Source organism: Mandrillus leucophaeus, unplaced genomic scaffold (assembly GCF_000951045.1).
Source record: "Mandrillus leucophaeus isolate KB7577 unplaced genomic scaffold, Mleu.le_1.0 Scaffold235, whole genome shotgun sequence".
Lineage (NCBI taxonomy): Eukaryota > Metazoa > Chordata > Mammalia > Primates > Cercopithecidae > Mandrillus > Mandrillus leucophaeus.
Window position 1 is genome coordinate 839,974 of NW_012102421.1, and position 13,049 is coordinate 853,022.

Below are 13,049 nucleotides of genomic sequence, written 5' to 3' on the forward strand. Positions count from 1 at the left end.
AATTTAGCTGAGTGATCGAGAAGTGTCTTTTGAGGACAGGGATGATATTAGGTAACAAGAGAATCCGAAACACAACTTTTGTCTAAAAACCATCATCCTTATGGTAAGAAGGTGGAGTTTCTTTGAAGAGTTCAGCTTTCCTTCTGCCAACATGCAGTTGTGTCTGGGGCAAAAGGTGGTGCGGTGTGAAACAGGATATGACTAAAACATTTGAAAACTATTTTCATATAAACTATGAGATTTTGGGGGCAAGAAAATAGCATTGCTAGAAACTGACAGAGTTAACATTGTATGAACATGGCATCATTCTTATGGCATAATACGGCAAGTGCATTGGGCCTGTGGAGGTCACAGCCTGGTTTTAGGTCATCACAGACTTCAGCACAGTATCTCTGTACCTGACGTCTGTAGACTTCTGGGGAGGGGTTAGGCTCCATGGCAAACGGTCTGCAGTTCCATGTTGTCAATGGGCAAAACAGTGTTTCCTGAATGAATGCACTACTTCCTTTCAAATATACGTAGAGATTCTTATGATGAATAAATATGTTTATTGAAAGGATTACTGAATTTACTGTCATATGTGTCATTAAGTATTTTTTTCAGTTAACAGACACTAAAACGTACCTATTTTTGTACAAATGTGGTGAATATGAAACCTTTTAAGGTTAAAAAGGTGTTTCCATACTCAGAGAGGATTATTGGTGAGGGGTGGAGTTAGGGACATCTGGTGGTGGCAGCTCCTACTGATCAGCTCCATGAGTACTAGCTCTTCTTTACCATCTATTACACAAACATTGGTGACTGGCATTTAGTAAGTCAATTTGAAATGAATGAATAAGAGAATGAATTAACAGTTTTTGGGTTGAGAAATGTCTACCCCTTCTACTATTGCATTCTGACCCATTACATAGAATTCCATGTATAGGCCAGTCCCCATGAAAGCAAGAAAAAAATTTAAAAAAAAAGAAAAAAGAAAAAGAAAAAGTTTACACTTTTCATCCAGTTAGTACACAAATATTGTGATAATTTATATCCCAATAGTACAGTCATGTGGACCAAGATCAGCCCCTATATTGGCATGTGAACTTATTTCTACCCAGTGAGTCAGTTAAGATGGGAATAATAATTTAATTTAGTGTACTTCACTTGTGACTGTCACAATAAACCCTGATGTATGTATATTAGTTGCAAGAGAAAGATAATCCATGTCATTTGAACTTTCTTTCGCCAGCTTTAAAATGTGGTTTGTAAAAAGTTTTAATTGACAATGGAAAAACTCTGGTGAAATTTTCAAAAGGAGTAAATCATGTTCTCGGGATAATTTCAATTAAACCATTTTCTATGAAGATGTGTCAGCTTTGGGTATGTCATGAGCCAGGTCTCTTCATATGCTTTCGCACATAGGCAAAGATTTGCTGCAAACTCTGTGAGTAGGATAAGTCTAGGCAGGTTTTTTCATTTCCCTTCTTCTTTACTTGTGGGACTGTCAACTCTCAGAAAATCTAGTGAGGCCCTAATTTGTAAACATTCAATGTATCCTCATATTATTGAAGCAATCATGGGAGGGGATATTAAGAGGAAGTAGAGTCATGAAATTCAAAGGGAATTCCACATCGTTCAAGATGAAAGGGAGCTTAGAGATCGTCATAGTCCAATCTGTTCATTTTACTGATACAGCCCAAAATGTGAAGTGACTCGTACAACATTACGTTTCTAGTTAGTTGTAGAGTTGGACCACCAAGACTTTTCCTGTTTCAAAATCTCTACTTGCTCTGGTCCCCATTAAAAAAATTTTATGTGGATTTTGACTCTGATATCACCTCTTCCAGCACTGGATGACTTAATAACTCTCTGTGCCACTGTTCTCCATTTGCCACTCTTTAGAGCCTTTTTCTACCTGTGACAGGAAGCTGACCTTTAAGGAAAGCAACAGAAAGCTCCATTGCCTTCTGGCTTCTGGTTGAGTTTGACCAACGGGAGACTTGGCAGGGTACTCTCAGAGGAGAGAGAGATCAATGGATTTATAACCCTCCAGGCCTGGACTGCAAGTCACTGGTGGCTGTGTTTGATGCTGAAAACCAGAGTTCTTGTTGGAAGATCCTTTCCTTTAGCTATAGTTTTTTGTCTGTGTTCTAGTAACTGCTCCTTTCCCTCTCTACTGAGGCCTACGGGTAGTGGTGACTTTCCACTTTTACTAGTTCTAAGGTGTTTTGCTTTCCCTTACTGGTTTACCTTAATACTGTCCACACATTTTACAAAGTCCCTTTATTAAACTCTCATCAATTACCTCATTGAGTATAAAATCTGTTTCCTGCTCGAACACCAATTGATATACTCCATCCTCTGTCACCTTTTTTTTTTTCCTTCAGCACAAATTACAAGCTACGCTCAGCTTTAATAAATGTGTTTACTTATTTATTACCCGGCTTTCCTGACCAGAATGTGTTTCCATGGCTTAGCACAGTGCCTGACACATGGTAGATACTCAGTACATGTTTGTTCACTGAATGGTTCCAGACATAAAAACTTCTAGTTCAAAATTCTTTCTACACGTCACAATGAGAATGACTCTGTAGAACTTTTAAGGGATGAATCTGCCTAAAGGGAAATTTTAACTCATTTCAACGTCAAATATAAACTGTATAGGCTTTTATGGGTTCGTAGTTGCTATTTAATATATTGTTTCTATGGTAAAATGTACTCCAGATCAACCCATTTTTTCCCATTAGATTATAGTTTCATGAAGGCAGGAAACAGATGTATCTTCTCCATGGTTGTATGCTGAAAGCTTTGCACACTGCCCGGCACAGAGGTAAGTTCTTCTTTGTGCTGAAGACCAAGCTAAATACTAGTGACTTGGAGATGTATGAGGCAGGATCTCTCTCTTTGAGAGGCTCATAGTCTTACTGAAGATATTGACAACAAACAAGAATCGCAACGTAAGCAATAGGTGATACAGTGGAGGTCACGGGACAGTGTTTTAGCCTTACAGAGAAAGGAGAGAAGCCAGGGAACTCTTGACAGATGATCTGGGTGAAGGGAGTGTGGGGTGGTCTTCCAGGACTTTCCTTTTCTGAAACAGCTTATTCAGGGGTGTAAGTTCAAAACTGACAGATTCTAAAATAAAATTTTTATCCCCAGTCCATTTAGAGCTGAGTATTTCATGTAAAACAGAACTTTCCTACTTCTTGACATTGGCTTTCTCTTTTCCTTCTTTTATCCTTTTATTCAGGAAAAAAAAGTAAAAGCAGTAAAAATGACTTTTGAATCTGGATTTTCTGAGTGTTGATCACGTCAAAAGAGAGCAAAATCTGTTCAAAAGATGATAAACTGATTATCCAAGTGTACTCTTCTAAAGCATCATGAAACTTAGCTGAAATTGACTGCAAGAAAGAAAGGAAAGAAAAACTTGTTATATTCCCCACCAGAGGGAGACAATTTTTTTCCTTTTGACTTTCAAAACCTAAATTCTGATTAATGCAGATTTGAAGAGTACAATACAAGGTTTACCGGGGCTGATTAATACCCAGGGGGAAAAAACAAACTTACAGTCTAATTTGTTTACTTTTGTCTTTTAATATCAAATTATTTTCGAGATCTAAATTCTGTTCTGCCAGCACAGTAAATGCCACTTAACATGCATGGAACTTTAAGAGCTACTTGTTATTTCAGTGTCGACTTTATCTCTAATTATATTAGTATGGATTCAGATAGGACACTGATAACATAACAACATGGAATAATTTAGCATTAATTATTTTATATAGTAAGACATTTACAAATCAACCCTAAACTGAGAGAGACAAGGGGCATGGTGGTGGTGGAGGAGAAAGTGATAACAATGTCTCTTTCTATTGGCAAGACTGTAGATACTGGAACAAGCTGAAACCAAGTCAGCTAATTTTCAATGTGCCACAACTGTACACAATTTAAGAACGAAATTAGCTTACAGTAGTTGCTAATTTAGGAAAAATGGTACATGAGCAATAGTTCCTTTCTATGACATATCTGTACTTAGTATAATTAAACATTTTATCAAAAATATAGAAAAATGTCTAGAGATTTATAGTGTAAGACCTACTGTACTTTAAAAAAAGTCCAATTTCATGCCCAATTTAATAGATACAGTGTTAGATCTACATGTCCAGTGTAATTACTTGGACATTTCATTCTTCTCTATGGTTCTTTTTAGAAACCAGTTCAGATATGACCTTGTGTAAATGCTTTTTAAATTACTCTGAATCATTTTACAAATCCAATTAGTGCACAGTCAAATCGCCTCAGCTCACCTCATTTGACACAGGGTGCTGCTGAAGTAGCTTTACTGCTTATTATGATTCCTGTTTACTTATTCTTTGTCATTTTCAGAATGTTTACAACAAAAATATGGAATAATTCTCAGAAGCTCACATTTAAACATGGGATAATGTGGAGGCATCAGGTAAAATATTTGTCTGGTTAGGAGCATGAGTTTCTTGTCATAATTCAGTGGCGGTAAATGGATGCTTTGGAAAAGCATAAAGTGTCACTTAAGTTTCACTTGCCTGAGGTATCATTTAATCAGCAAGCGCAGTTAATAATTTTGCTTTTCTATTTGTCAAGATCTCAATATTTTTTCAATATGAAGTCTGCTCCAGTGTACTTTACATGACACTTTATAATTAGTGGTACTTGAGAATTTGGCAGTTTAAAAAATTCATACAACATTCTTAGTTACAATTTATAAATGATTTTAAAGTATAATTAACATTCATCTTTACAAGTTATATGCAAACAAATATGCAAATTTAGAAATAAATATGCAAACATATAAAATGTTTTTGAATTAAGTAGTCCTTAACATTTTTAATGAAATCAATATTTTATTCATATTTTGCACACAATTTTGAGTACTTACTGATTTGGGGGGGTCTACAGCATATATGCTTTTGCATATTGTAACCTCTAACTACCAGCAACAGGAAGGAAATGAGAACGAAATTTTTTTTTCTTTTTTGGGATGAAAACCAAGGCTAATTTAGTAGACAAATCCAGTAGGTGCTGTTGAGTGGATTATTGATGCAATTAAAATGGTCTTTTACTCCTTGAACTCTTAACCGTAGATGACACAAAACTCTTGCGGATCTCAAGAAGACAATGCGGAGGGCATCAACAAGCTGTCCCCTACTTTCTTGTGTGGCTATAAAGGCCAACACATTGAGTTGGTAGCTGTGGATTTTCAACGTATTACAGTCTGAAAGCAGAAGAAAGCAGGGTTCAGTATAAAATGAACAAATAATTATTGGGAAAATGCACCTTAGATGGAGAAGTCGCTATGCAAGAGTACAGATTCAAAGTTTAGTTATTATGATTTTAAAAACAATCTCTTCTAAAAAGTTAACTGATTCAAGATCTTAGTTCACTCATTCAACAAACGCTCATCTTTTTAGGCTCGGTTTCCATTCTTCCTCTGCAAGGAAGATTTCTCACTACCAGAGTCCTCTGTCTCTGAAATAATGTTGCGTTATAAGTTAACCAGGCAATGATTTTTATGTGGCCACCATGGGCAAGGAATACATTCATTGCTAGCGGGGGTACAAAGAAGTATCAGAAATAATTAACTAGCATCACACAGTTTAGCTCTAAAATGTTCTCCAATTTTTACAGGTATGCATGCTTTATTATCATTTTCAAATGACAAAATTCTTGAGGGAAAAACTTCATTTATACAAGGGATAATGAGAAGAATTTGTTTTTTGAGTGGCATCTCTGATGAATTAGTAGTTGCTCACTGGTATGCTCTGTAAAGAATGATTCTGAGGCTGTGGCATTAGCAGTACCAGCATTGCCATGTTTTTGTTATTCCTGCTCAACTTACCATCTTTTTAAAAGAAATAGTATTTTTTTTTTTTTTTTTTTTTTTTAACTAGAGAATGAGGGCTTCGTGATCCATTTGATTTCCCCTTTGTAACTGCCAGAAATTCAGCAGGGAGTTTTGATATAAATTTCTTCTTCTCTTTTATTGCTTGACTTTTTTTCTTTTATTTTGTATGTCATGTTACTGTACTAGAGTTTGTTTTTGACAGCTGGTTGCTTTAAGTCTTTTTGAAAGAAACAAATCATTGCATATACTTACTTCTTCCTGTAAGTTTTATGGTGCCTAGCATAGGTCCAGGACCCTAAGGAGTCATAGAATAAATGCACTTTGCATGGAGAACACTGAACTTGGTGCTATGGAGGTCCCATATGGTAGGTGCACAACGATGCATGAATGAGTAGGTGAATGAATGAATGAGTTCGGAGGGAATTTAAACCATGAGAAAAATCATGATGGTTTGTGACTTATGAAGGAAAGCATCTGTCAAATCTTGGCTGATGCCTTAAAAAAGGCGTAGAATGATGATTGGACGAGGAGGAAATGGCTTAGAGGAAAATGGAGGTTTAGCAAGAAGAATTTAAACGGACAGGAGCCATCATGTAATAATATTTGACTCCTCTCCATGGGCCTATTTGCTTGTGTGGAATGTAAAATTTCAGGGAACAGGAATTTTAAAACATTAATTTGGAACACATTAGTGTGCCCTTCCACAGAGTATGCCAGAGTGTTTTTAGGTTGTTTGAAGATGAAGATGATCCTCTTACCTACATTATTTCAAGTTCAAAAATTAAAAATTATAGGGCATGGTAATTTCAACTTGTAGATTTAGGGTAAAATAATTCATTTAGATGCATCACAAATTAATCTTCCCTCATAGAATCGGAACAAGCAATTGAAATTCTGTTTTGTGGCAAGCTGCTCCGTAATGTCTGTGGGGACTGGTTTTGTTTATTTGCTGCTATATGATAGTCTTAGGTAAACAACATACAGCTATAGCTATGTGCATCTGGGTAGGCTTAAACATTTTTATTATGCAACTTAAAAATGAAAAAGCCAAATCTGCTGCACTTAACGAAACAGCTAAATCCCATTCAGTGTAAAACAAACCCCTACCACCTTCTTGTCAAGTAACCTTGGCCTTTAAAGACCATCCCCACACAATCGTCACTTCCATATGCCTTTCATTCTTCCCATAATCTAGGATTTTTTTTCCTCAACGTTTTGTTTCTCTGGGCTGAATTTCATCTCAGTTGATTGCCCAATTCACTTTTCATTCACTCATAATTGTTTTTTGAATTGTCTTAAATTCTCAAATGGATTATGACAATTTGAAAATTAACAATGGCGCCTTAATTGCATGGGGCTGTGTGATCCACAAAACCCTGTTGGCTGATGTTTTTACCCCCACCTGTAATTTTTTTTTTTTTAAACCAAATGTGAAAAGGTAGAAACACATATAAGCATAAAACACACGTGGTTGTGATTTACAAAAATTGTTGACTTTCCAGTATTTGGAAATTAACCACGGACACTTGCAAAACCATTTTACAAAAGAAATTATTTTAAAAATTAGATTGGATTTTCTTTCTCTCAAAGTTAGCTTCTTTTGTGAAAGCAGCGATATATGCAAGCAGGGCAACGTTTTCTAGATGTGTATGGAAATTAAGATTCAGGAAATATAATCATTATTCTTTAATTATGTAACTTTGGCTGGGCTCTCAATGCAGCTTGGCAATCCTCTCACTTGTCCCCAAAGGACTTCCTCTCGAGTTCCTCTTGAGGCAGCTGTTTGAAACCTTTAAACTCATGCCATTCTTCTCATGCCCCTCACTCTCAGCCCTTACTTCATAATTTACAAAGACTATAGCAGCTCCAAGCTGTCTCCTTGGACTCCCTTCTCTTCCACCCACAGACTCGCCTACAGAAGCACACATCTTTTTTTTTTTTTCTTTGAGATGGAGTTTTGCTCTTGTTGCCCAGGCTGGAGTACAATGGCACGATCTCAGCTCCACCTCCCTGGTTCCAGCGATTCTCCTGCCTCAGCCTCCGGAGTAGCTGGGATTATAGGCATGCGCCACCATGCCCAGCTAATTTTTGTATTTTTAGTAGAGATGGGGTTTCATCATGTTGGCCAGACTTGTCTTGAACACCTGACCTCAAGTGATCTGCCAGCCTCGGCCTCCCGAAGTGCTGGGATGATAGGTGTGAGCCACCACGCCTGGTCAAGAAGCACACATCTTTTAATATTTCTTCTTCAGTCTTAAAGTAAGAGGGTTTTTCTTTCATCCCACTATTAACTTTTTGGGTTCATTGGATTCTATCTCCTGTGACCTCCTCCCTAGATGTACATTTTTTTTCTTTCTTTTGTCTCTGAATCCCTCTCTTCAGCCTGCAGACATGATCAAATCTAGTTTTCCCCATCTCCTATTGCTTCAACCTCCTCCCAACTCTCATCTTATCTACCTTGGCCTTTTGTGTGCAGCCAGTCTTCTTTTGCTTACCATCCTCCTCCCCACTCACCATGCATTGGGAGTTAGTTAAAGAAGGCCACACCTATTCCCGGTAATCACCTAGGAGCTCATGTTCTGTCCTTTTCTTTTCTCTCCTAGCTCATAATCTTTGTTCTCTATTGCTTGGTTTTACACCCTGTCTTCAGAGAGCTGTTTCTGGATACTCAATTTTTGGTTTTATGGTTTCCTCGATTGTAACTTTCATATACTCCTCATTTAAGCTATGTCTCAACCTTAGTTTTTGGGCCAAAGTTTGGCCCTTTCTGCCAGGAAATGGGATTTTAGACATTTTTCTGAACTATGAAGCCTTTTAAAGTTGTGCTTTGGAGTACTCTTTCTGTTCTCTACAAAAGCACTGTCCTCGTTTCCTCAGCTCCCACTCACTTCTTATCCAATTGAAGCTGGTCTTGCTAAGATGACTAATAAGTCCTCTTTGACCCCCACAAGCAAGATGACTTCCTAATGCTAGATCCAACAGCCCACTGGCCAACACTAGGCCAAGTGGCCCTTTTCCAATTTTCAATATTGTCTCATCTTTTAACACTATCAACTACTTCTGACTTTTTGATATTTTCCAACTGTTGGCTTCCAGCACATCTATCAGTATGCATAATTTTACAGATTATCTACTACTCCAAGTCTTGAGATACAAAGGGGAATGGAACATGGTCTCTGCCCCCACAGATATTACAATGTAGGGTAGAAGAAAGACAAGTAAATAGGCAAATACAATTCATGATGTAAAGTCTACACACGGAAAACACTCACTCCTATGCTTGTGGGGGTTAAAGAGGACTTATTTTTAGACAGAAGCTTGAGAGATGATTAGGAACTATCTAGGTCATGTGGGACCAAGGGTGAGAGTTCCAGGAAGAAGGAGAAATTCTGCCAAAATTCAAAGGGGAGAGGACAGGAATGTTCAGATAACTCCAAGGAGTTCAGTGTGATTGGAGCACGGCGGTTAGGGTGTGTATTGTAAGAAATGGGTCTGGACAGGAGGCAAGGACCAGGTCATGGGAGGCCACATGAGCCATTTTTAAAGAGTTTGGAAATTGTATAAAGGCAATGAGAAACTACTGAAAAATGTTAATATTATACAGAGGAGTAACATCATCACAATCACATTCTGGAAATATCACTCTGGTTGCGGCGCTAATGAATTTGGTGATGGTAAGAATGGTGGCAGGAAGTTGGATTAAAACGTTGTGGCAGAAATCTAGGCAAGATGGCCTTGGTCTGATCCCGTAGAGGGGTAATATGGATATATGGAGGTAAAAATAAATGGTGGGTTTTAGTGATATCAAAGAACAATAATGGAAAAGACTTGGTAATGGATTGAGCTATCCCTTTCAATTATCTTCAGTTCCTTTCTATCCCATTGTGTCACACTTACCCATAAAAATGATAGCATTTCTCGCATTTTATGTTATTTTTCTGTTATAGTATAGGGTCTATAACTAGGACTCTATTTGATTAATCTCTATCTCTATTGCTCAGCTTGATGCTTTGTGGATAACAGATAAACAATCAAGGCTGGTTGACTGAGTGACTCAACTTCCCTGGGTAATGTTTGATATTAATTTGTAGTACACACCTCTGTCAAATTATCTTCCACCCCTCTCACCCTTCCATTCATTATAGAACCATAAAGAATGTTTCCCAGTTTGAACCTTAAAAAAAAAAAACCGTGCAAGTAAAAATTTATTCTTATGTTTAAGCTCTTTATAAATATTTATTTTTAATAATGTGAAGCCAGATACTCTGTCATCCCTTTATTAGCTTTCTATTGCTGCTGTAAAAATTACCACAAACTTAGAGGCTTAATGCAACACAATTTATTATTTCACAGTTTCTACAGGTTAAAAGTCCAGGATAGCTTGACTGCGTTCTATGTTCAGTGTATCACAAACCTGAAATCAAGATATTGGCTGAGCTAGGCTCTTATATGGAAGCTCTGGGAAGGTTCCATTCTAAGGTTGTTTGGCTGTTGGCAAAATTTAGTTCCTTACAGTTGTAGGATGGAAGTCCCTCTGTCCTTGCTGGCTGTCAATTGGGGGCTGCTGTTAGCTGCTAAAGACCACTCATATTTCTCTTCACCTGGCCTCCTCCCTCTTCAAACCAGCCATGGCAAGTCTTGTTTTGATTCTCTCAGATTTCACCCTTTGACCTTGCTCTCAGGTTTTTAGGACTCATATGATTACATTGGGACCACTGGTATAATCCAGGGTGATCTCCAAATTTTAGAGTCAACTGATTAGCAACCTAAATTACATCTGCAAAACTCCTTTTGCCATGTGATGTAATATATTTTTGGGCATGATATTTTGTCATATTCACAGTCTGGAGACTAGAATGGAACATTTTAGAAACTCTATTTAATACATTCCTATTTTAAATTGGGAAAAGTTATATAATAAATTAGACACCCCTATAATGTCATATTGTAAATTAATCAGTAGTGTTGGCCATGACTTTTTCCAGAAAGTGTCCTATAATCTTATCATATCTATCATTTGTTACATACTGAGTTTTTAGATTTGTTTTTTAACCTTTCCACCCTTCTACCCGAACCTACTATGTTGAATGGGTAAAGGATCAGTTTTCAGTAGCCAAGATGCCCAGATAATAATGTCCCAATGATGCAAAATATACGAATATAATTTTGTGACCAGAAACAATTATAGAGACAGATTTTTAGCTCTGAGGAAGGAGAGAGGAGGCAGTGTGAACCTGTTGTAATCATACCAAGCCCTTGTAATTTCTGATCCTGAGGAATGGAGAATCAAAACTTTTCATTTTGGATAATTAAAATTCCTTGATAGCCCCCATATTCAGATATGACTTTTTATTTATTTAATACATATTTAATGAGCATCTGTCAGGTTCTCAGACACTATTCTGTGCACTAGGAATATGATGTTGGATAAGGCATGCCAGGTTCCTGTCTTCTTGGAACTTCTTGTTGCTGTGTACTTTGGCAGACAAAGGAGTAAAATGGCAAAAAGAGGAGAGATGGGGGTGGTGATCTCTTCTCATATGAACCAAATGCTCTTCTCATATGCTCAGAGAGCTTCAGATACCAATTTTTCTCTTTTCCTGAGAGGCAGCTGATATAGTTTGGATGTTTGCCCCTCCATATCTCATGTTGGAATGTGATCCCTAAGGTTGGAGGTGGAGCAGATCATGGGGCAGAGGTTTGAATCATGGGGTGGATCCTTAATGAATGGCTGAAGGCCATCCCTTTGGTAATGAGTGAGTTCATGCAAAAGCCATTTGTTTAAAAAAGCCTGACCCCCTCCTCTCTCTCTCTCTCTCTCTTGCTCTTTCTCTTGCCATATGATATGTCTGCTCCCCTTTCACCTTCTGCCATGATTGTAAGCTTCCTGAGGCCAGAAGCTGAGCAGATGCTCATGCCACACCTGTATACCCTAAAGAACCATGAGCCAATTAAATGTCTTTACAAATTGCTCAGCTTCAGGTATTTCTTTATAGCCATGCAAGAATGGCCTAACACAGCAGCCTTGGATTTGTATGAAGGAGAGACTCCACAGGAGAGATGGCCTTGACCAATATGACCTAGCAGGGATGTAGGTCGTAGAGACAGACAGAGTTGGAAAAATATTCTGATTAAACAATAGTGAGTTTTCTTTTTTCAAAAAGTTTAGCATAAGGACAAAAATGCCTAAAGAAAATGTTTCAAGGATGACTTTAAAAATTCAACTGTCAAAGTCCTAGTTTGATGTGTAGATTATTGGGAACATTTGGTGACACAAGAAATAGTTAATGTTCTTTGCTTTTGTATTATCACCTTGTTTGGTGTACTGAGGCCCTGATGAGTTCCCAAAGAATATCAGGATGTGAATACAAATTGCCAATCTTGTAAAATCAGTTTACCAGTCAAATAAAAAAAAATTCAGACTTGTCTTTCTTTCATACAATGCTCAGAACACCAGTGCCATTGAGCTTGTTTGAGAATAAAGATGAGGAAATTGTCAGTCATTAGGTATAGCACTAGCAAATGAAAACAATATTTGAGAGACCATTTATTACCAATTTCAATTCAGCTTCATTTGTGGATACAAACATATTGTGAGTATTTATCCATTTCTTCTTATTTTTTAGAGAAACAAAAACAGAAACGAAGATATCCATGACACCTAATGTTATAAGGAGAAGAAAGCACTTGTAATCACAAGGGTACTGAGAAAAGGTAACAGACAAATTTATATTTGTGGAACCAGGAATCTTTCTGATGACTTTTGGGAAGGGTGGACATACAAATAAAAATCAGTCTTTTTCTTGGTAAGGATTTGACCCTGGTTCCAAATTAACCCAGGAGTTGATAAGCACAAACCTGGAGTCCAGTTTTTATGCAAATGTAACAACTCTGCTTATACCTTGAATTACTTGTATGAAGTGGGGAAAATTTTTTACTCTCTCTAAACCTGTAATTTTAAAAAATCTGTATGACTTGGATAATAAACCCACTTCCTAGAATTTTTATGAATATGAGATGATGTGTGAACTATCTAGTATGCTATTGAGCATATGGTTTGTGTTTAATCTGTGGAAGCTAGTATTGCTATTATTGTTGTTTTTATAAACAATAGCACTTCTATCTACATAATTCTCAAACTTTCCCCCTGAAGCTCAAGATGCTTTAGTACATTAATTATTGTTAA

General features: G+C 37.2%; 1 long non-coding RNA gene across 1 annotated transcript in view; it reads left to right on the plus strand.

The window, feature by feature from the left end:
• Window positions 1–12,845, plus strand: part of LOC105541174 — a 29,484-nt gene extending 16,639 nt beyond the window's left edge. Inside the window, exon 3 of the long non-coding RNA XR_001006304.1 lies at window positions 12,490–12,845. This is a non-coding gene — a long non-coding RNA (uncharacterized LOC105541174). The remainder of the gene's footprint in view (window positions 1–12,489) is intronic.
• The last annotated feature ends 204 nt before the right edge of the window (window positions 12,846–13,049 follow it).